The sequence below is a fragment of the Palaemon carinicauda genome, chromosome 13 (assembly GCF_036898095.1).
Source record: "Palaemon carinicauda isolate YSFRI2023 chromosome 13, ASM3689809v2, whole genome shotgun sequence".
Lineage (NCBI taxonomy): Eukaryota > Metazoa > Arthropoda > Malacostraca > Decapoda > Palaemonidae > Palaemon > Palaemon carinicauda.
In genome coordinates this window covers 132,040,569-132,061,208 of record NC_090737.1, presented here as the reverse complement: position 1 = coordinate 132,061,208, position 20,640 = coordinate 132,040,569, and the positions used below count along the sequence as shown (strand labels likewise).

Genomic DNA, 20,640 nt, shown 5'->3' with positions numbered 1-20,640 from the left:
TAGCCAGACACTCTGTCTTTATCATATGGGGAAGATATATATATATATATATATATATATATATATATATATATATATATATATATATATACATATATGAATATATATATATATATATATATATATATATATATATATATATATATACAGTATACTGTATGTATATATATGTATATATACTGTATATATACAGTATATGTATATATATACTGTATATATACAGTATATGTATATATATATATATATATATATATATATATATATATATATATATATATATATATATATGTGTGTGTGTGTGTGTGTGTGTGTGTGTGTGTGTGGATGTGTGTGTGTTTATATATGTATTCATAAATGTATGTTATAACTTAATCATATATATACATGCTATATATGTAATAATAATTTATCAATCTATCTATCCCGTATACGTTATTAAGAATATATATCCATCGACTGATAAAATAATTGGAAAATCTATGAGCATTTTGATTCCTACCATTAGCTATTTAAAACTTTTTTAATCTGTTTGAAATATTCAAGGAAGAAGCAACGCCATCTGTTGGGTGCTGAGTTATGTTCCATGATATACCAATAGAGTCCATTACACCAAATGAACAAAGACCCCATTCATTGATGAAGAAGAGCTTTCTTCGGACTTTCTAAATTTAACGACGTCAGTCTTTACCTACTCTATCCACCGTCAACTACCTTTGTAGTTGACGGAGGTCGACGAGGAAAGATGGCCCAGGACAACTATTTTCGCTTTGTTGAACTCTGGATGTGAGTAATGAATCTGTATTGGGTAATATTCAAGTGGTATTACATATTCCAGGCTTATTCCTTTAAAAGTTTTATTTTTTGTTAGTGATAATTGTTTGGGGTTCTTGTAATGTTCTACTATACTCTTGCTCTTAAGTTCTGTTTTAGATTTTTGTATATTAATCTTATTGTGTAGTATTTTCTTTAGTTATTTGTATGCTTTGTGGAAATTTTGCAGAAGTGTTGCAATAGTATTGTTTATTGGATTTCCTTTTGTGTAGTTTTCGCATTTCGTAATAGTTTATCACTTGAGATGTTTAAATATACGTAAGTTATCTTATTTTGGGTTATTATTCACTTTGCTGTATTTCGTAATAGTTTATCACTTGAGATGTTTAAATATACGTAAGTTATCTTATTTTGGGTTATTATTCACTTTGCTGTAAGTTAAGTAGAGCTGTCTTCTCTAGAACTGATTTACTGCAGTCCATTTTGGTAGCTTATTTTCGATAATATAAACTGGGTTTGTTTGTGAAGAGTAATATTCATCTTTTGTTTTTCAATATTAAACTTGCCCGATAATCATGTAGCTGTCAACTCCGTTGCCCGACAGAATTCTACGGGAGGGATACGCCAGCTATCACTATACTAGAAGGGGGTGTACTCACAAGCGCCACCTGTGGCCAAGTACTACAGTACTTGTTGACGCCACCTCACTTTTTCCTCTGTCGTGCTTCCGGCAAGACGTTCTTGGATACGCTTATGATTTTGGAGTATTGTTCACGGTTTGGTGAAGTATTTCTCTAAAATTTGCAGCTATTCGCTATACTGGTAACTTCTATATTAGCTTAGTTAGCTTTTGGAATTAATTTGATTAATTATGGTGACGAAGAGAGTATGAACTCTTTCACCTTTAAATGGCCGACCCTTCCCTTAGACGGAAGTGTTGGTGTCTAAGAGAGTATAGACTCTTTCTTAATTTTGCTTAACAAAAGTTATAGATTTATTTTATATCTCTCCGCCTCTTATAGGCCTCTTCGATTAACTTCCTTTTATTATAAACTTATTAAAATTAATTTTTATATTTGTTTATATTCGACCTTCCTAATAGTAGGCGGTCTTTTCTTGGTACCGAAGTTAATTAACATTGAGCCCGTCATTTCGGTTTTACCTGTTAACATATTATGCTATTTTAATGTCTTTGAAAGAATTTCTTTGATAGTCTCGTACTGTTTTCAAAGTTGAACTAACGTTTTGTTTTGTCTCTGCAGTTGTTGACGTTCAGAACGTTCAACTTGCGCTCTATCGTTACGATAGAGAAAGAATTTTCACGGTTTCACGTTGCAGTAAGAGTAACCGTGTCTAGCGTTTGTTCATTCTTTCTTAACTTAATGGTTTTAATCCTAATAAAGGAACTTTTCATTTTGGGAAATATTTCAGTTTTTTCCTTTAACAATAATAGTTTTAACGATATATATGATTGGGCTCTTCTCTCAGGTTCTAAGTCAAGAGAGAGAGAGAGATAGAGACGGAGGGAGAAAGAGGAGGATAAACGTTTCATTCAAGCGAGTAACGTTGTTATAGTTTTTGCTCTTCTCCCTAGTCTCTTTAGGGGAAGAAGGTAAACGTTTCTAGAGTGATCTAGTGTTTAGTCTCTTTCCAGCCACTGAATTATTTATCTTTCATTAGATTTTTGTTACATTGTAATTCTGTTTTCGCAATTACTAACTTTTGAGAAAGGATAGAATTGCGTGTTTCAGGTACAAACCACTTAAAGTTTCGAGTTCAGTGAAATAAGTGCAAACAGAAAATCAAAGTGATAAGTGATTAGCGCAAAGTGTGTCAGTGTTGTGCGTGAGGGTACTTCTGTGCGCGCCAGTCGTCCTCCCAGTCCGGGACCTCTTGCAAGCTCCCAAGCCCAGGGGAGAAGCAATGTCGAAGGGCAAAAGGGTTCAGCAGGCCTTGATCGGCGCACAGAAGTATCCTCGGTGGTTGCGGGCGTGTCTTACCGAGACAGTCACTCCCACCCGCAGACGATTGAGCCCTTATTTTGCTCGTCTGCAGAAGAAATTTAGGGGAGAAAACGCTGGTCTCAGGTCTCAAGACCTATGCCAGACGTACGAAGTTAGAGTTCAACAACCCGGATGCAGTCATTGGGTTAGCTCTGACTCTCCTCAGTCATCAGTTGAATGCACTCCGCCTAAGAGGAGTAAGGTTCTGCCGCAACAGATCTCTGCTGTTAAGGCTTTACCTCAACAGACCTTAGTGTCTGCCGACCCCAAGTTGACTCTACTGCAGTCCATGCAGTCACAACTTTCGGTCTTGATGCGTGAGTGTCGGGCTGAGAAGGTTGCGCCTGCGCTCGCTCCGCCTGACCGCAGTACCGCCTGCCAGGCGTACGAAGTTGAGCCACGTTATGAGTTTACTGATCCCAGTGGTGTGCAGCTCCCTCCGCCTTCCTTAAGGCAACCTCAGCAATGGGAACAGGAGGCTTATACCTCTCTTCCTCCGCTTCCACTTGCTGTTCCACCAGTGAGGCAACACTCGCTTGAGGTACAACAACCTCTCCCATCCATGAGTCAGTCTCCTCAGCTCTCGCTGCAGCGAGCTCAACCCTCCTCAAGGCAAGCACCTCAACACCTTAGCCTTGCGCCTCAGGAGCCTCAACTTGCGAGACTTTTACTGCGTTCTGCGCAGCCACTACCTTTTCGCTCTCAGCTCACACCGCAGGAACCTCAACTCGTTCCTCAGGAACTTGCTACTGCGCATCCGCCAACCACTCAGCAAGCGCAACCCTTGAGTTCAGCCACTCATGCCAGGAGTCAGCCTCCTCCACCCATGCGCCTACATTCTGCTACTTCCTTTGATCAGCCTTTGCAGACTGAGCCTCAGGTGTTCCCTCAACAGAGTCTTGAAGAGGAAACCACAACTATTGTTGTTCCAGCTCGTTCTGACTCTGCTGTTCAGCATACCTTACCTCCATTTTCAAACATTATGATAATGGAGGTTATTTGTATTACTTATAAAAATATATTTGTATTCCTTGCAATATATTTTTAACAATATCGCAAAATATGGCAAAAATATGAATCATGAGTTATGAATGTAAGGTAAATATTGTTGATATTAAAACCCCATGCAAGCATGCATAAAGCACTCTAGCACTGGTCATGGAATTTCTGAGAAATGTTAAACGCCATGCACACGCTCTGCTTACCTTACAGCATGCTCTGCATACAGCATGCTCTGCATACAGCATGCTCTGCTTACAGCATGCTCTGCTTACAGCATGCTCTGCTTACAGCATGCTCTGCTTACAGCATGCTCTGCTTACAGCATGCTCTGCTTACAGCATGCTCTGCTTACAGCATGCTCTGCTTACAGCATGCTCTGCTTACAGCATGCTCTGCATACAGCATGCTCTGCATACAGCATGCTCTGCATACAGCATGCTCTGCATACAGCATGCTCTGCATACAGCATGCTCTGCATACAGCATGCTCTGCATACAGCATGCTCTGCATACAGCATGCTCTGCATACAGCATGCTCTGCATACAGCATGCTCTGCATACAGCATGCTCTGCATACAGCATGCTCTGCATACAGCATGCTCTGCATACAGCATGCTCTGCATACAGCATGCTCTGCATACAGCATGCTCTGCATACAGCATGCTCTGCATACAGCATGCTCTGCATACAGCATGCTCTGCATACAGCATGCTCTGCATACCTTACCGCATGCTTCTCAGTCACACATCTTTGGTTGTTGCCAACTCACTAGACTGTCAAGCAGTTTCATAACGTTGCCTTCTAGTCTGCTGCTTTTGCACCAGTGAAACCCTCACTGAGAGAACTTAGCTTTTCTAGGATATGGTCCCTGTAGATGAGAAAGTTCTTTTCTCCCTCCTTCTGATATTCCCTTGAGGACTCTTGTCATTTGGAAGGAGCCTTTAGCTGCATAACCTCTTATGGACTTTTATTTAAGCATAACATGCTTCCAGGGAAGGTAATGGTTCCACTTCAGTCGCTAATCCCGTCTGTTACCACACCTGCTCCCATAGACCTTGAGCTGTGTTGCAAGACATGCAGTCCAAGCTTAGTCCTTGTTAGAGGATTTTTTGTTTACGGAGTCAATGTGTCACGGGGAAGACGTTCAACAACCAGCAGAAGTGACTTGTTGTGACGCAGTGCGGCAACCTCAGCAACCCGATAAGGAGTTGTCTGTACGACCCAGACAGTCTAGACAGATTCGGGTTGTCACTGTACTTCCTCGCTTGCCCATGGTTGACAGTTCACAGACTGTGCAGCAGTACCATGATCTTGTGTCCGGCTCCGTCAGACGACTGGCTTTTAAGAGCTCCCACAAGTCGTCGCTGTCTGGAGATTTTCAAATGGACTATGGATCTGACCAAGGAACTGGGCCTCCTGGTCAATTTTGAGGAGTCTCAGCTCGTCCCATCCCAGACATTGTCTCCTTGGGTATGGATCTTCAGAGTCGAGCTTTTCGGGCTTTTCCGTCGGCCCCAAGGATCTTCCAAGCCCTAGAATGCATCCAGAGCATGCTGAGAAGGAACCGATGCTCAGTCAGGTAGTGGATGAGTCTAACAGGGACACTTTCATCGCTGGCCCTGTTCATCGTGTTAGGGAGACTCCACCTCCCCCCCCCCCCCCTTCAGTATCATCTAGCTGCTCACTGGATAAAGGACATGACGCTAGAGACGGTCTCAGTTCCTGTTTCCGAAGAGAGGAGGTCTTCTCTCGCGTGGTGTAAGAACAGCTTTCTTCTCAAGGAAGTCTACCTTTGGCTGTTCAGAAACACGACCGCCGTCTCCTCTCGGACGCATCAGACACGGGCTGGGGTGCGACTTTGGACGGACAAGAATGCTCGGGAACATGGAATCAGGAGCAAAGGACACTTCACATCAATTGCAAGGAGTTGTTGGCGGTTATTCTGGCCTTGATAAACTTCAAGTCCCTCCAGCTTAACAAAGTGGTGGAGGTGGACTCTGACAACACCACAGCCCTGGCTTACATCTTCAAGCAGGGAGGGACTCTTTCGTGGAAGTTGTTCTAGATCGCAAGGGACCTACTCATCTGGTCTAAAGATCGAAAGCTAACTGGTAACGAGGTTCATTCAGGGCGGTATGAATGTCATGGCAGATCACCTCAGCCGGAAGGGTCAGGTCATCCCCACAGAGTGGACCCTTCTCAAGAATGTTTGCAGCAGACTTTGGGCCCTGTGGGGTCAGCCAACCATAGATCTGTTCGCTACCTCAATAACCTAGAGACTCCTGTTGTATTGTTCTCCGATTCCAGACCCAGCAGCAGTTCACGTGGATGCTTTTCTGCTGGATTGGTTCCATCTCGACCTGTATGCATTCCCGCCGTTCAAGATTGTCAACAGGGTACTTCAGAAGTTCTCCTCACAAAGGGACACGGCTGACATTGGTTGGCTCCGCTCTGGCCCGCGAGAATGGTTCTTAGAGGTACTGCAATGGCTGGTCGACATTCCCAGGACTCTTCCTCTAGGAGTGAACCTTTTAAGTCTACCTCACGTAAAGAAGGTACACCCAATCCTCCACGCTCTTCGTCTGACTACCTTCAGACTTTCGAAAGACTCTCAAGAGCTAGGGGCTTTTCGAAGGAGGCAGCCAGAGCGATTGCCAAAGCAAGGAGAACATCTACTCTCAGAATCTATCAGTCTCAAGGGGAAGTCTTCCGTAGCTGGTACAAGACCAATGCAGTTTCCTCAACCAGTACCACTGTAACCCAGATTGCTGACTTCCTGTTATATCTAAGGAAAGTAAGATCCCTTTCAGCTCCTACGATCAAGGGTTACAGAAGTATGTTGGCAGCGGTTTTCCGCCACAGAGGCTTGGATCTTTCCACCAACAAAGATCTACAGGACCTCCCTATGTCTTTTGAGACCTCAAAGGAACGTCGGTTGTCCACTCCAGGCTGGAATCTAGACGTGGTCCTAAGGTTCCTTATGTCATCAAGATTTGAACCTCTCCAATCAGCCTCTTTTTAGGACCTCGCATTAAAAACTCTTTTCCTCGTGTGCTTGACAACAGCTAAAAGAGTAAGTGAGATCCACGTCTTCAGCAGGATCATTGTTTTCACATCTGAAACGGCTAAATGTTCCTTGCAGCTCGGTTTTTGCTAAACGAGCTTCCTTCACGTCCTTGGCCTAAGTCGTTCGAGATCCCAAGCCTGTCCAACTTGGTGGGGAATGAACTGAAGAGAGTACTTTGCCCAGTTAGAGCTCTTAGGTACTATCTAAAAAGGTCTTAACCTTTACAAGGACAATCAGAAGCCTTATAGTGTGCTATCAAGAAACCTTCTTTTCCAAGGTCTAAGAACTCAGTTTCTTACTATTCAGGCTTCTGATTAGAGAAACACATTCTCATCTGAAGGAAGAAGACCTTGCTTTGCTGAAGGTAAGGACACATGAAGTGGGAGCTGTGGCTACTTCAGTGGCCTTCAAACAGAGCCATTCTCTGCAGAGTGTTATGGATGCAACCTATTGGAGAAGCAAGTCAGTGTTCGCATCATTCTATCTCAAAGATGTCCAGTCTCTTTAAGAGTACTGCTACACCCTGGGACCATTCGTAGCAACGAATGCAGTAGTAGGCGAGGGCTCAGCCACTACATTCCCATAATCCCATAACCTTTTAACCTTTCTCTTGAATACTTTTTATGGGTTGTACGGTCGGCTAAGAAGCCTTCCACATCCTTGTTGATTTGGCGGGTGGTCAATTCTTTCTTGAGAAGCGCCGAGGTTAAAGGTTGTGATGAGGTCCTTTAGTATGGGTTGCAGCCCTGTATACTTTAGCACCTTTGAGTTGATTCAGCCTTCCAAGAGGAACGCTGCGCTCAGTAAGGAAGACTATCTTATTAAAGGCAGAGTAACGGTTCAAGTCGACTTCCTTACCAGGTACTTATTATTTCATTGTTATTGTGGATAACTGATTATATGAAATACGGGATACTTAGCTATCTTTTAGTCTTGTACACTGGTTTTTCACCCACCCCCCTGGGTGTGAATCAGCTACATGATTATCGGGTAAGTTTAATATTGAAAAATTTTATTTACATTAGTAAAATAAATTTTTGAATATACTTACCCGATAATCATGATTTAATTGACCCACCCTTCCTCCCCATAGAGAACCAGTGGACCGAGGAAAAAGTGAGGTGGCGTCAACAACAAGTACTGTAGTACCTGGCCACAGGTGGCGCTTGTGAGTACACCCCCTTCTAGTATAGTGATAGCTGGCGTATCCCTCCCGTAGAATTCTGTCGGGCAACGGAGTTGACAGCTACATGATTATCGGGTAAGTATATTCAAAAATTTATTTTACTAATGAAAATAACATTTTATTCAATTCTGCGTCTGTAGAGCAGTTGGCTAGTTTTTTAGCACTATTTTCGATAATTTAAACTGGGTTTGTTTGTGAAGAGTAATATTCATCTTTTGTTTTATTCAATTCTGCGTCTGTAGAGCAGTTGGCTAGTTTGGCTAGTTTTTTAGCACTATTTTCGATAATATAAACTGGTTTTGTTTGTGAAGAGTAATATTCATCTTTTGTTTTATTCAATTCTGCGTCTGTAGAGCAGTTGGCTGGTTTTTTAGTACTATCTTGATTCTAGTCTCCCACGTAATTTTGATAGTTCATCTTTTATTTCATGATAGTATTCGGTCTGTAGGGTTCTGTCTGTATGGTAGGTAAATCTTTCTATAGGTCGTTAATCTTTATTTCTCATATTACTAAGTCTGTGGGGGATGTTTCCTGTAGAATAGGTACTTTTAAGTTTTTTTTTTTTTTTTTTTTTTTCCCGAAGCGTATTGTAAATTATATTTTGAGTATATTGATATCTGCATACTATTGTTTTAAAGTTAATATTCAATTCTTTGGCGGGTAGTACCAAATAATTCTTTTCTGTAAAGAATAATTTAACTAACTTGTTAAATTAAACTATTTCTTTATTTGTAAATTAAAAAAATAAATTACTAACCTCTTATTTATAACATGTTGTAACTCTTATAGATCTCTTGGTCATTTAAATTGAACCTCTTATTTTTTCTTTCTTTCTTTTTTATTTTTTCTTTTTTATTTATTTTTTTTTTTTTTTTTGTAAAAGCACTCATTCCCGAATCAGAACTTACTCATTCCCGAATCAGAACTTACTATAAGGGTGAAACTGTGAAGGTCACCTCTTCCTTACTTGAACTTGTAACTGGGAGTTATTTAATCACAACTCCCAATGACTCTTTAGAGGATGAAACTAAGTAAAGGTCGTATAAACCTATAGTCTTTTAATTTTGAACTTACGATTACAAATTAATTTAATTTTAAATTCTTTTATTAATTTTAATATGCTTATTGTTGAATAGTTTCTGTGAAATAACTTTGAAAAACTTTCTTTCAGAAGTTCTTTGTGCAGCATTTGCTGATGTCTGCATAGGGAGCCATGTCGTCTGGCACTCTATCTGGATTAGTTCTTCTTCTCAACTTCTTCAATGAACGTCGAAGCTTTTTGCTGCTAACTAATTCAGGCAGGCAATGGGACTGGTGATGGCAGCATGGCTTCAAAACTCCAGATATTTATTTTGAGTCCTTGAAGTGGTTTTTGGGGCCTCAATCTATGCCAGGAGTACAGCAGACCTGGAAATATTGTCTGGGTTGTTAGTGTTTAAGATGTTAGTGTTAAGGTTTAAGGTTTAGTTTTTCCAATCCTTTTGTGTACTAACATTCAGACAACTAAGTTTCTTTAGTAAGCCTGCAACGTGGTTATCTGAAAAACTGTCTCTTCATTTTTTCCCGTCTTCCATACCAAGTTCCTAATGATTGGTCTTTTCCAAAAAAGTGTTAATATATTTATTAAAAGCTTCAGTCAAACATTAATGAGTTTATTAGGTCATTGAGTAATTTTCAAAATTTAAGTGATTATGCTATTTGGTTTTGTCAAATTGTATTTAGTCATTGGGTACTCCTTAAGTTCTAGACATCCATTAGGCAGCTCTTTTCCCATAAACATATACCTGTTTTTTTTGTTTCAAGAGGTTTTAGTATAAAAAATTTATTAAGAAACTGTCTTTAAGAGTTCGGGTCAAATTGCATGACACTCTATTGTCCCCAGAGTACCTTAGGGCTAATATAAATCTAAACAGTGTTAGCCTTTCAGGTTTGCAATTCATTTCTCATGGAAAGCTTGTTCTTTAGGGCTAACTTAAATCTGTTAATGTTTTAGCCTTTTGGGAATTGGGGGTAATTTAAGTTTTCCATTCACTAACATTTTGACATTTCGGAATGTTTTTTCTTTAAAGTTTATTTTTTATATGTATTAAGTTGTCTTCAGATTTTAGCATTTATAATCTAATTTTGTTTTTAGACTTTAAGTATTTGATATAAAGATTCCAAATTAAAAAAAAAAAATTGACTTGAGGAAGGTTTTAACTTTGTACGTATTTATTGCAACTTGAATGTTTTAGAAATTTTGGAGGTACTGGAATGTTGTAGAAATTTTGGAGGTACTGGTTTAGTTGTCAAATATTTTTTTTTTCTATTCGCTAATTGTTTCTTAATTAAGAACTTGGTATTACTCTTGCTTATAACTCTTAAGAGGAAGACTCAAAAAAATCCCCCGAAAGCAGAAGCGAGTAGGGTATCAACATGAGCGGATGTCTTCCTTTTAATTTTAAGTTCTCTTTGGAGGCAGTTTTTGTATTGTAAACTAGGAAGAAGTCAAATAAAGCATCTAACTGAAATGAGGTTTTGAATTGATACTTAATCCTTGGGCCAAAACTTTCAAGGTGTTCTTACAATTTCTTAATCAGAAAATTTATCAATTTTACTTTTGCGAACTCTATATATATATATATATATATATATATATATATATATATATATATATATATATATATATATATATATATATATATATATATATTATTCCTTATATATTAGACTTTAATTCTGACTTGGTTGGTGGAACTTCGAAACTTTAAAAGTGAAATCGAGCAAATAAGGTTTCATGTTTTGTCTTCCGGTTTTAATCAGTCAGAACTTTTTGGGCAGCAAAGAAATTGGTGTAACAATAAATTGCCAGTCAGGAAATGTCGAAAGCAGTAAGGGGTAAAATGGATGACACTAGCAGTATGGTGGCTACAATTTTGATGGAAAAGGACCCCTGCAAACTTGTAAATTTCTCCCAAACTGCATGATGGCCACATGTCGGACCATCGATAAAGTAACGAGGAAATAGGCTCCGGCCCATTAACTCCGCAACCCCCACCTTCAAACCCCCCCCCCCCCCACCCCCCGAGACTGTTCGACTTAATATCCTTGTACTGATTAACGCAGTAGACTGTTATCTATCGCCGGACATAATAAATTTTATTTTTCTAAAGGGTACTTAAATCGGCTTTTGAAAATTTTTATTTTTATTGTAATTCTTTGATTAAAAAACTAGTTAAAAGTATCAGATTTCGACAATAGTCTTTTTGGTCTGTAGGATAGCCTTATTCTATTTACGCCAGTTTCTTTTTTTTTTCTTTTTTTTTTTTGAGTAGGAAATAATCTATGTACTGTGATTGAGTTGTTACGTTACTTTGGATAGTCTTTCCATTGTGGAAGACTTGTGTGGATGTGCTAGTTTTTTTATTCCTTTTTTCTTTTATTTCTTGCAAATTTGTGTTACGTGCTGTGGTAGATTATATTAGGTCTGTCTAACTTGCGTACTAAAGCTCTTATAAAAAGGGTAATTTATAGTAAATTGGTATTGTAGGCCATTTGGTTTCAATGCCTCTGGGTTAATTCAAGTCTAAACAGTATTTTAGGAGGGGCGTGATGGAAATAGAGGTACAGGGAACGAGGAGGAGAGGGTGGCCTAAGCGAAGGTGGGTTGACTGTATCAAGGATGACCTTCGACCAAAGGGATTAACCGGTAATGAGGTGTGGGACAGAGGTAGATGGAGGAAGCTGACCAGAAACATCGACCCCACATAGAAGTGGGAAAAGATGCAGACAAAGAAGAGGTGTGGGGCAGAGGTAGATGGAGGAAACTGACCAGAAACATCGACCCCACATAGAAGTGGGAAAAGATGCAGACAAAGAAGAGGTGTGGGACAGAGGTAGATGGAGGAAGCTGACCAGAAACATCGACCCCACATAGAAGTGGGAAAAGATGCAGACAAAGAAGAGGTGTGGGACAGAGGTAGATGGGAGAAGCTGGCCAGAAACATCGACCCCACATAGAAGTGGGAAAAGATGCAGGCAAAGAAGTGTTAGCCTTTCAGGATAGCGAGAAGTCTGTAGAAAACAGTCGTTACTAAAGTCTTGTAAGGGCAACTTAAATGTGTTAGTTTTGTCCTTTTAAGGAATTGAAGGAAGATTTGTGCTATGTGAGTAATTACTTGTGACGAGCCAAGAGAGGTGGTGAACCAAAGGCGAGATGAATGCAACTAAGTACTTTAATTAGACAAATTGGGTATATATACACACTAGGTCCTGGTAAGAAGGTCACAAAATAAACATGCTATTTCTTGTCTAACCGGTTCTGTTAACAGTTAACCATGAGAAATAGAAAGACAGGTTAATACAAGTTGCTGTCAATGCAAGGTGAGATCGAAGATACAAAGGATAATATATACAAAAAAGAGAAATGTCGTTACTATGTACGATTGTGTGACACACGAGTGGTACATACTTGAAGATAAACTTTTGATAAAGTTTATTAATATTTGTTGGAAATTTTGCATCTTTAAAAAACCTTAAGATTTTGTACTGAGAAACTCGGGATAAACGGTGGTTATTGCTTTTGATTATAAAGTTGTTGTTGTTTTTTTACCTAATCTTGGAAATTATTAAATTATTTGATATTTCCAAATACTAATCTGGCTAAGGTTTTCATTTCATTGAAGATTGTCTTAACAATTTACGTATATAGCATCCAGCTTTTCCAACTAGTGTGGTATTTTAGCTAATGATAGTAATGATAATGATAACGATAATGATAATAATGATGACAATGATAATTTTGGTAATGATATTGATAATGCTGATAATGACGACGATGATAATACTAATATTAATAATAATTCATTGTGAAATGTATGATTCTGGTTTTTAGAAATTTTCGACCAACTGTTTTAGTCCCTGGGAATTGTTTACTGAGTTTGTTTTAATTTCTTGAAAGCTAAAGCAAGAAGGTTTTATACATACATACTCTTATATTATACTTAAGAGTAAAGAAAAAACCCTAAAAATCCCGTAAACAAAAACGAGTAGCGTGTACACATAGATTCTTCTTCACCCAAGGGGTTAATTACTGCACAGTAATTGTTCAGTGGTTACTTTTCTCTTGGTAAGGGTAGAAGACACACTTTAGTTATGGTAAGCAGCTCTTCTAGGAGAAGGAGACACTAAAATCAAACAATTGTTTTCTAGTCTTGGGTAGTGCCATAGCCTCTGTACCATGGTCTTACACTGTCTTGGGTTAGAGTTCTCTTGCTTAAGGGTACACTCGGGTACACTGTTCTATCTAGTTTCTCTTCCTCTTTTGTTAAATTTTTATAGTTTATATAGAAAATATTTATTCTAATGTTGTTAATGTTCTTAAAATATTTTCTTTTTCCTTATTTCCTTTCCTCACTGGGCTATTTTCCCCGTTGGGGCCCCTGGGCTGAAGTTTACCAACATTGCTGTTAAGAGGTAGTTTTATTATTGTTTTACAAAATGAAGCCAAATAAAGCTATTATTTATAGTGAGGTTTTCATTCATCCCTTTACAGCGTCCATGGTGTTTTCCTTAAGAATCAAATCTCCAGATGTGAAGTTTTAAGTTTTATTTTTCATTTTATAAAAGTCAGGTAAGGCAATCAATTTATAGTGTAGTTTTAATTTATTCCTTTAGTGTCTCCCAATTTTTATTTTCCTTAAGAATAAAGGGTCTTGATGTTAAATTTTATCAAATTTATTTCATTTGATCTCACTTATTTTCCATATGAATAAAGGTTGATATGAATTTTATGAATATATATATATATATATATATATATATATATATATATATATATATATATATATATATATATATATATATATATATATATATATATATATATATATACATATATATATATATTTATTTATTCCTTCTGTCCTGCCCACTTTAATTTTCCGTCCCTAAATTTGTTTACCTCGTAACCACCATTCAACCTAACAAAATTTAAGAACCATTTGGTAAGTAAGAAAATTCCAGGAATTATAGGATGATTGGTTATATAGAATTAGGATAAGTTATTTAATAAATATCATATTAATCTAAAACTATGTACTTATTCTCATATGGTAATGAATTATCTTCAACACGCTATCTGTGACCTTTTAATGTTGACTAGCCCCGTATGGACAGCAATACTGTTGTGTAAGCGGACCTTGCACTTAGCAGGCACTGCCTAACGGACAATGCCCTAAAGTGTAGGTGTGGTTTAAGCAGCATTCTTTCAGCCAGTGCTGCTAACAATATCTATAACTCCGTTATTATTATAATTATTACTAGTTAAGCGACAACCCTAGTTGGAAAGACAAGGTACTATAAGCCCAAGGGCTCTAACAGGAAAAATTAGCCCAGTGAGAAAAGAAAAGCAAGAAAAAAAAACAAATAAACTGCAAGAAAATAGTATGAAATATTTTAAGAACAGCAACAAAATTAAAATATATCTTTCATATATAAACTATAAAGAGAAACGTACGTCAGCTTTTTCAACACTGAAACATTCTCTACAAGTTTGAACTTTTGAAATTACACTGATTCAACTGCCCGATTAGGAAGATCATGCCACAATTTGGTCAAAGCTGGAATTAAACTTCTAGAATACTGTGTAGTATTGAGCCTCTTGATCGAGAATGCAAAACTATTAGAATTAACTGCATACTTAGTATTACTTCCTTTCTTCAATCTCTGCCCTTATAGGGCCTTTCGGGCCCCAGCGCTGGATCATATGGCTCATATTCTGAAAATTCTTTCTGGATCTTGTCATTCCTGATATGCATTTTGAAAGCTAATGTAAAATTTATTTGAAACTGGTTTATTTGAATGATTACCCCTAACTACTGAGCTTGTAAAGAATAAATAAATTTCATTGACGTTGCAAATAGTCTCTCATTATAGGTGATATTTTTAAGAGGTTTTAATATACTGTAGTATTTTTTGATGGGAATAATTAGTCATTCGTTATCTTAGTTCAAGTGGAGGAATTGTATTGAAGAATACAGTTGATTACTTGGCAAAGTTCCGACAATTTTGGTAAATTTAAAATTCATCTAAAGTCGATTGATTGATTGATTGATTGATTTGAAGTTTTCTAATAGAATCGATATAGATAAAAGCGAAACTTTGATCATGTGTTATCTTTTATTTTTAGATGAATATAATTTCTGATCCTGATACCTTAAAAAAGATATACATGATAATCGTCCTTGGAAATAACTGGAAAATCTATAACCATTTTGATTCTTATCATTGGTCATTTAAAGCTTCTTTTTAAATTGTTTGAAATATTCCATGAACGGAAAAAACGCCATCTATTGGGAGCTGAGTTATTCGTCATGATATAACTATAGAGTCATTTGTAGTAAAGGACCGAAGAGCTTATTCATCAAGAAATCAGAGCTTTCTTCGGTCTTTGTAAACCGATTGAGGTCAGTCTTTTGGAACTCTATCTCCGTCAACTACACAAGTTGTTGACGGAAGTCGACTATCGGAAGATGGTTCGTGACAATTATTTGTGATCTGTTGTGTTCTTGACGTGAGTATCTATCTAGGTTATAGTAGTGGAGGGTTTAGTGTTACTTTCGTAGTATTAATCGAATCAAACTTTACATGCCTTCGGTCTACATAGTGCTCTCCCACTGTTAGGGTTCCGCGTTTCGTTAGTTCTTTCAAGATGTTCGTTTTATATACTTCGCGAATATTTGGAAGATTAACTACTACAGTCTGATTCGTAAGGCTTTGAACTGTTAATGTATTGAGTCTCTTAATTATTCAATCCAGCCTTCGAAATATTCTCTCGCACTGTAGAATCGCCCTTATACTAATTGAGTTTCTTTCTCCCCATTAAAGTTTTCTGTTTTAATCTTTTACTTAAGCCATAATCTTTCAGAACAATGTTCTTAACAAATTTGAATGCTACAAATCTTATAGCCATCTAATCTTGGCACGAACATTGTTCTAAGTTTAAAATTTGTAGAGCCATAAAATTTACGGCTCCAGCTTGTATATATTAAGCTTCCACTTGACACTTAAGACTGAATTAAGGCCTCCAAGAAATAAAAATTTGTATTTTATTGTGCTTATTCATAATACACATGAATGGGGTCTATAGAGCTTTTGTTATTTGAGTGGAGAGTGTCCAATTAAAAGCTCAAGATAGATGACTGGTTAAATATAAGAACGTTTGCGTTATATGATGGTTATGGTGATTATTACTTTGCGGTAGTAAATTATAACTTATGTTTTTATTTAGCATATTCGTTAGTTGGTTCACCATATGTATGTTTCTCAGTTAGAAAGTGACTTCCCCCTCCCCCTCGTTTCTTAGAAAGTCTACCCTATCAACTGCTATTCAAAACAAGTAAAAGCTGGCAATATAGGGTTTTCTTTTCCAAAAATATTTGCCTTACGAACTGTAATTCAAAATATACTTTCAAAACCAGGCAATAAAAATAAACTTTAGTTTGGCAGTCTATGGTCACAATTCCCCCTTGATTGCGACTCCCTGGTATAGTGCAATCTGAGAAAAAAGTTTGAAATTTATCCCCTGTTTGTCATTTTTATTTCTCGTGCAATGACAAATCTTAATGTTCTCATAATTTATAAGATACAATTTAGTCTGATTGGCATGTTTCGGTAGTTAATCATTTTTTCCAGAACTTTTCAAAATGGTATAATTAATACTTTTTAGGTGTATTTAGGTTCTTCTTGTAGAAGACCTACAATTCCTATAAGTGATCTGTTCAGAAGTAAAGTTCTTGATAGTTAGCTGCTAAGGTTATCTGTACTATAGCTTTTCTGTTCTAAGCTTTACTCATGTCCTGCTACAGCAGTTAATGGTCAACTAACTTTTATTTAAATTAGTTCGTCATAAATTTTTCCAGGTGTACTTTACTGGAAAGGTAAAGTTAGTTTATTCATTTATCTAAAACCATTTGATTATATATTTAAAATACATTGACATATAGCTAATATGTGAACCCTCTAGGGATAACTATATAAACCTGTCTAAAATATCCTTGTAACTTTTATATAAACGGGTCTAGAATACCCTTTGAGTAACTTTTATATAAACCTTGTCTGCAATACCCTCGGATTAACTTTCATATAAACCTGTCTAGAATACCTTTGGATCAACTTTCTTTTAAATCTGTCCAGAATACCCTTGGATCAACTTTTTTTATTTGAACCTGTCTAGAATACCCTTGGATCAACTTTTTTATTTGAACCTGTCTAGAATACTCTTGGATCAACTTTTTTTTATTTGAACCTGTCTAGAATACTCTTGGATCAACTTTTTTTTATTTGAACCTGTCTAGAATACTCTTGGATCAACTTTTTTTTATTTGAACCTGTCTAGAATACCCTTGGATCAACTTTTTTTTATTTGAACCTGTCTAGAATACCCTTGGATCAACTTTTTTTTATTTGAACCTGTCTAGAATACCCTTGGATCAACTTTTTTTATTTGAACCTGTCTAGAATACCCTTGGATCAACTTTTTTTATTTGAACCCGTCTAGAATACCCCTGGATCAACTTTTTTTATTTGAACCCGTCTAGAATACCCCTGGATCAACTTTTTTTATTTGAACCAGTCTAGAATACCCCTGGATCAACTTATTTTTATTTGAACCAGTCTAGAATACCCCTGGATCAACTTTTTTATTTGAACCCGTCTAGAATACCCCTGGATCAACTTTCATTTGAACCCGTCTACAATACCCCTGGATCAACTTTCTATTTTTCTTTCACAGGCAGTTCTTGTGCTGAACTTCCTGGTGTCTGCACAAGAGCTATGTCGTCTGGCTTTCTATCTGGAATGGTGTTTTTCTTCTAGGCTTCAAAGAACGTTGAAGCTTTTGCTGCCAAATAATTCAGGCAGGCATTTGGACTGACAATGGCAGCGTGGCTTCCAGTTCCAGATGTTTTGGAGACCATGAACAACCTTTTTAGGGTCTCTACCTATGCCAGGAGTACAACAGACCTACAAATATTGTCTGGGTTGTTAGCGTTAAGGTTGCTAGATAAGTTAGGTTTCGTAGTCCTATTCACACTAATATTCAGATGACCAAGTTTCTTTTGTGAGCCTGCAACGTGGTTATCTGAAAGACTGCCTCCTTTTTTGTACTTTCATACCAAGTTCTTATATTTCAAATAGATTTCAAGATAGGTCTTACGATTTAGTTTTGAGTAAGCAATTAGAATAATTTATAAAGTAATAAAGATGTATGAATTTTCCAAATTTCAAAATTCAGAAAGTCTTAAGTAATGCAAAATTAAGAACAGTTAATATGGACTTAAAAAAATTGCGTCAAAATTTATTAGGATTCAAATATTCTTTCGTAATAATAGGTTATCATATAAAAGACCATAAAGAAATGTTGGCTTAGTTTACCAAAGTCTCTACCTTCAAATGTCACTTTGTAAAAGACCATAAAGAAATGTTGGCTTAGTTTACCAAAGTCTCTACCTTCAAATGTCACTTTGTAAAACCAATTTTAAACAAAGTAACCCTTTTGTGATAAGGTGAATAGTTGCTTGTGGAAAGCTTCTTGTTGTCTAGTTCTTTAGGGGTAACTTAAGTTATTGATCTTAAACTTTTTCAGGCAAGTTTTAATATTTTGTGCATTGAAAGTAACTTTTATTTTGTGTTGGTAAAATCTTTCTTTAAATTTGCTTTAATTAAAGCAAAATCTTGCGATAGAGGGAATCTTTACTATTTTTGTTAAATTTTGGTTTATTTTAAAGTTTCTAGTTCCTCAAATTAAAATATTTTGTAATTAAATATTAGTCTCAAACGCAATAAGTCTGTATGATCGTAGTTTCCAGGACTATTAACTGTATCTGATATTTTGGATACTCATGATTTCGGTTTTTTGATTAAGAAGTTGGTAATGCTATGCATTTTTTTACTAATAAAAAGGAAAATAAATAAAAAAAAAAAAAATCCCGAAAGCTAGAGAGTAGGGTGCATATAACCTCAAAAAAAAAATTCCTGTGTTAGTCTTAAGTAAAAGGGCATCCACAAGAATCCTTAAAGCTAAAGCGAATATGGTAAAGCATCGTTTCTACAGGATGACTTAGTGTCCTAAGGTTACTAACACCCTGTTTGGAGTCAGTTTTTCTTGTAATAAAATGAAGTCAAATAAAGCATTTAACAGAGTAAAGTTTTTATTTGTGCTATCTGCTCCTGATCTTTATTTTTTACAGGCTGAAGGCCTAAAGTGTTGGCTTCTTATTGTGTTAACTTGTTATCCCTACTGTTCTTCGTGAACATAAAGTAGTGGAATGTGATTTATTATTAGTGAAGTGTATCTATATTAGTAATAAGTGGAAAACTGTCTTGTTGACAATATCAATAGATATGTGTAGTGTATCTATATTAGTAATAAGTGGAAAACTGTCTTGTTGACAATATCAATAATCTTGGATCAACGTGGTATTATGTAAGTATACCTTAGAAGGGTACCTCAAAGTTAACAGAATTTATTAACAGCCAATTGGTTTCTTTGGGGATAGTGCCTTCAGGTTTCTTAGAGATAGGGATTTCAAAAGCGTGACTCCATAACTTTAATACAAAGACGGTCTGTCGGAAACTGGTATGTATACTAGAACTATATCGACATGCAGTACTCGAAGGTCTTGCTTTTTTAAGTAGAAAGTGTTAGTTTCTAGAAAAAAAAATGGGGAAAAAAAAGGAAATTAACAAGGTACCTTATTTAATGATTTTTATACTAACTATAACTTAAGACCCTTATTTGGAGTTTACAATATGGAACGGATGCTAATGTGAACAGAATTTTTTATTATTCAGCTTATTTAAAGGCTCATTTGATTAGTTCATAATTTAACGCTGTACGAACGAACTTTGTTGGGTTAAGGGTTTTAATGTCTACCAGATCTTCCTGCTCTCCAGGTGTTTTAATTTTTTGTGCTCTTGCAATATTCCAATGCTTCCTTTATAATAATCCAAACGGAATGATTTTCTTCTTTCACCTCTTATAAAGCATGTCGAAGGTTTTCATATAGTCCTTAAAGCATTTCTGTCCACCCCCATCTTTTATCAATTGGTTCAGTAGAGAAAATGTTTGGGTATATTGGTGTAAATGCGTCCTTAATCTCGACCACATGGCCAGCTCATCTTAACAGACTTCTGACGAGAGCTACAATTATTTCTTGTTTGACTTCTAGAAACACTTTTGTTAGATGGTCTGGCTAATTGATCTTGAGGATTATTGCTTTGTTAGTGGAACTTTTTCTAGCAAAGTGGTCTGTATGGGGTCCAATTCTCTGAAGCATAAACCATAATTTTAGTTTGCTCTTGGTTAAAGATTTTAAATAGTAATGTTCTTTATTTCCCGAAAGTACCCCTAACGAACAGTGTGGTACTGGATCTAGACTAATTCTTGCATCTCTTGATATGACTACCGTGGTATGCAAAGTATTTATTATTGTCCAGGGTCTCATTACCTAGTCCAAGTACAAAGTTAATATTTCTTAATTAGTAATTTGGAGCAGGTTGATAAAAGGATCGGGATTTTGTTAATTGGTAGATCTAACTTAATGTGGACATCAGAGGGCATTGGGTATTCTC

General features: G+C 36.7%; 3 long non-coding RNA genes across 3 annotated transcripts in view; 1 reads left to right on the top strand and 2 right to left on the bottom strand.

The window, feature by feature from the left end:
• Window positions 1–20,640, bottom strand: part of LOC137652451 (uncharacterized) — a 217,272-nt gene that overhangs the window by 127,081 nt on the left and 69,551 nt on the right. The gene's annotated exons all lie outside the window — the stretch shown is intronic.
• LOC137652433 (uncharacterized) lies at window positions 642–10,538 on the top strand. The gene is made up of 2 exons (XR_011046276.1): window positions 642–783; window positions 9,200–10,538. It is a non-coding gene; the product is annotated as an uncharacterized lncRNA (long non-coding RNA).
• Window positions 18,094–20,021, bottom strand: LOC137652431 (uncharacterized). Its single transcript, XR_011046275.1, has 2 exons — window positions 18,517–20,021; window positions 18,094–18,453 (listed from the first exon to the last, which is right to left on the bottom strand). It is a non-coding gene; the product is annotated as an uncharacterized lncRNA (long non-coding RNA).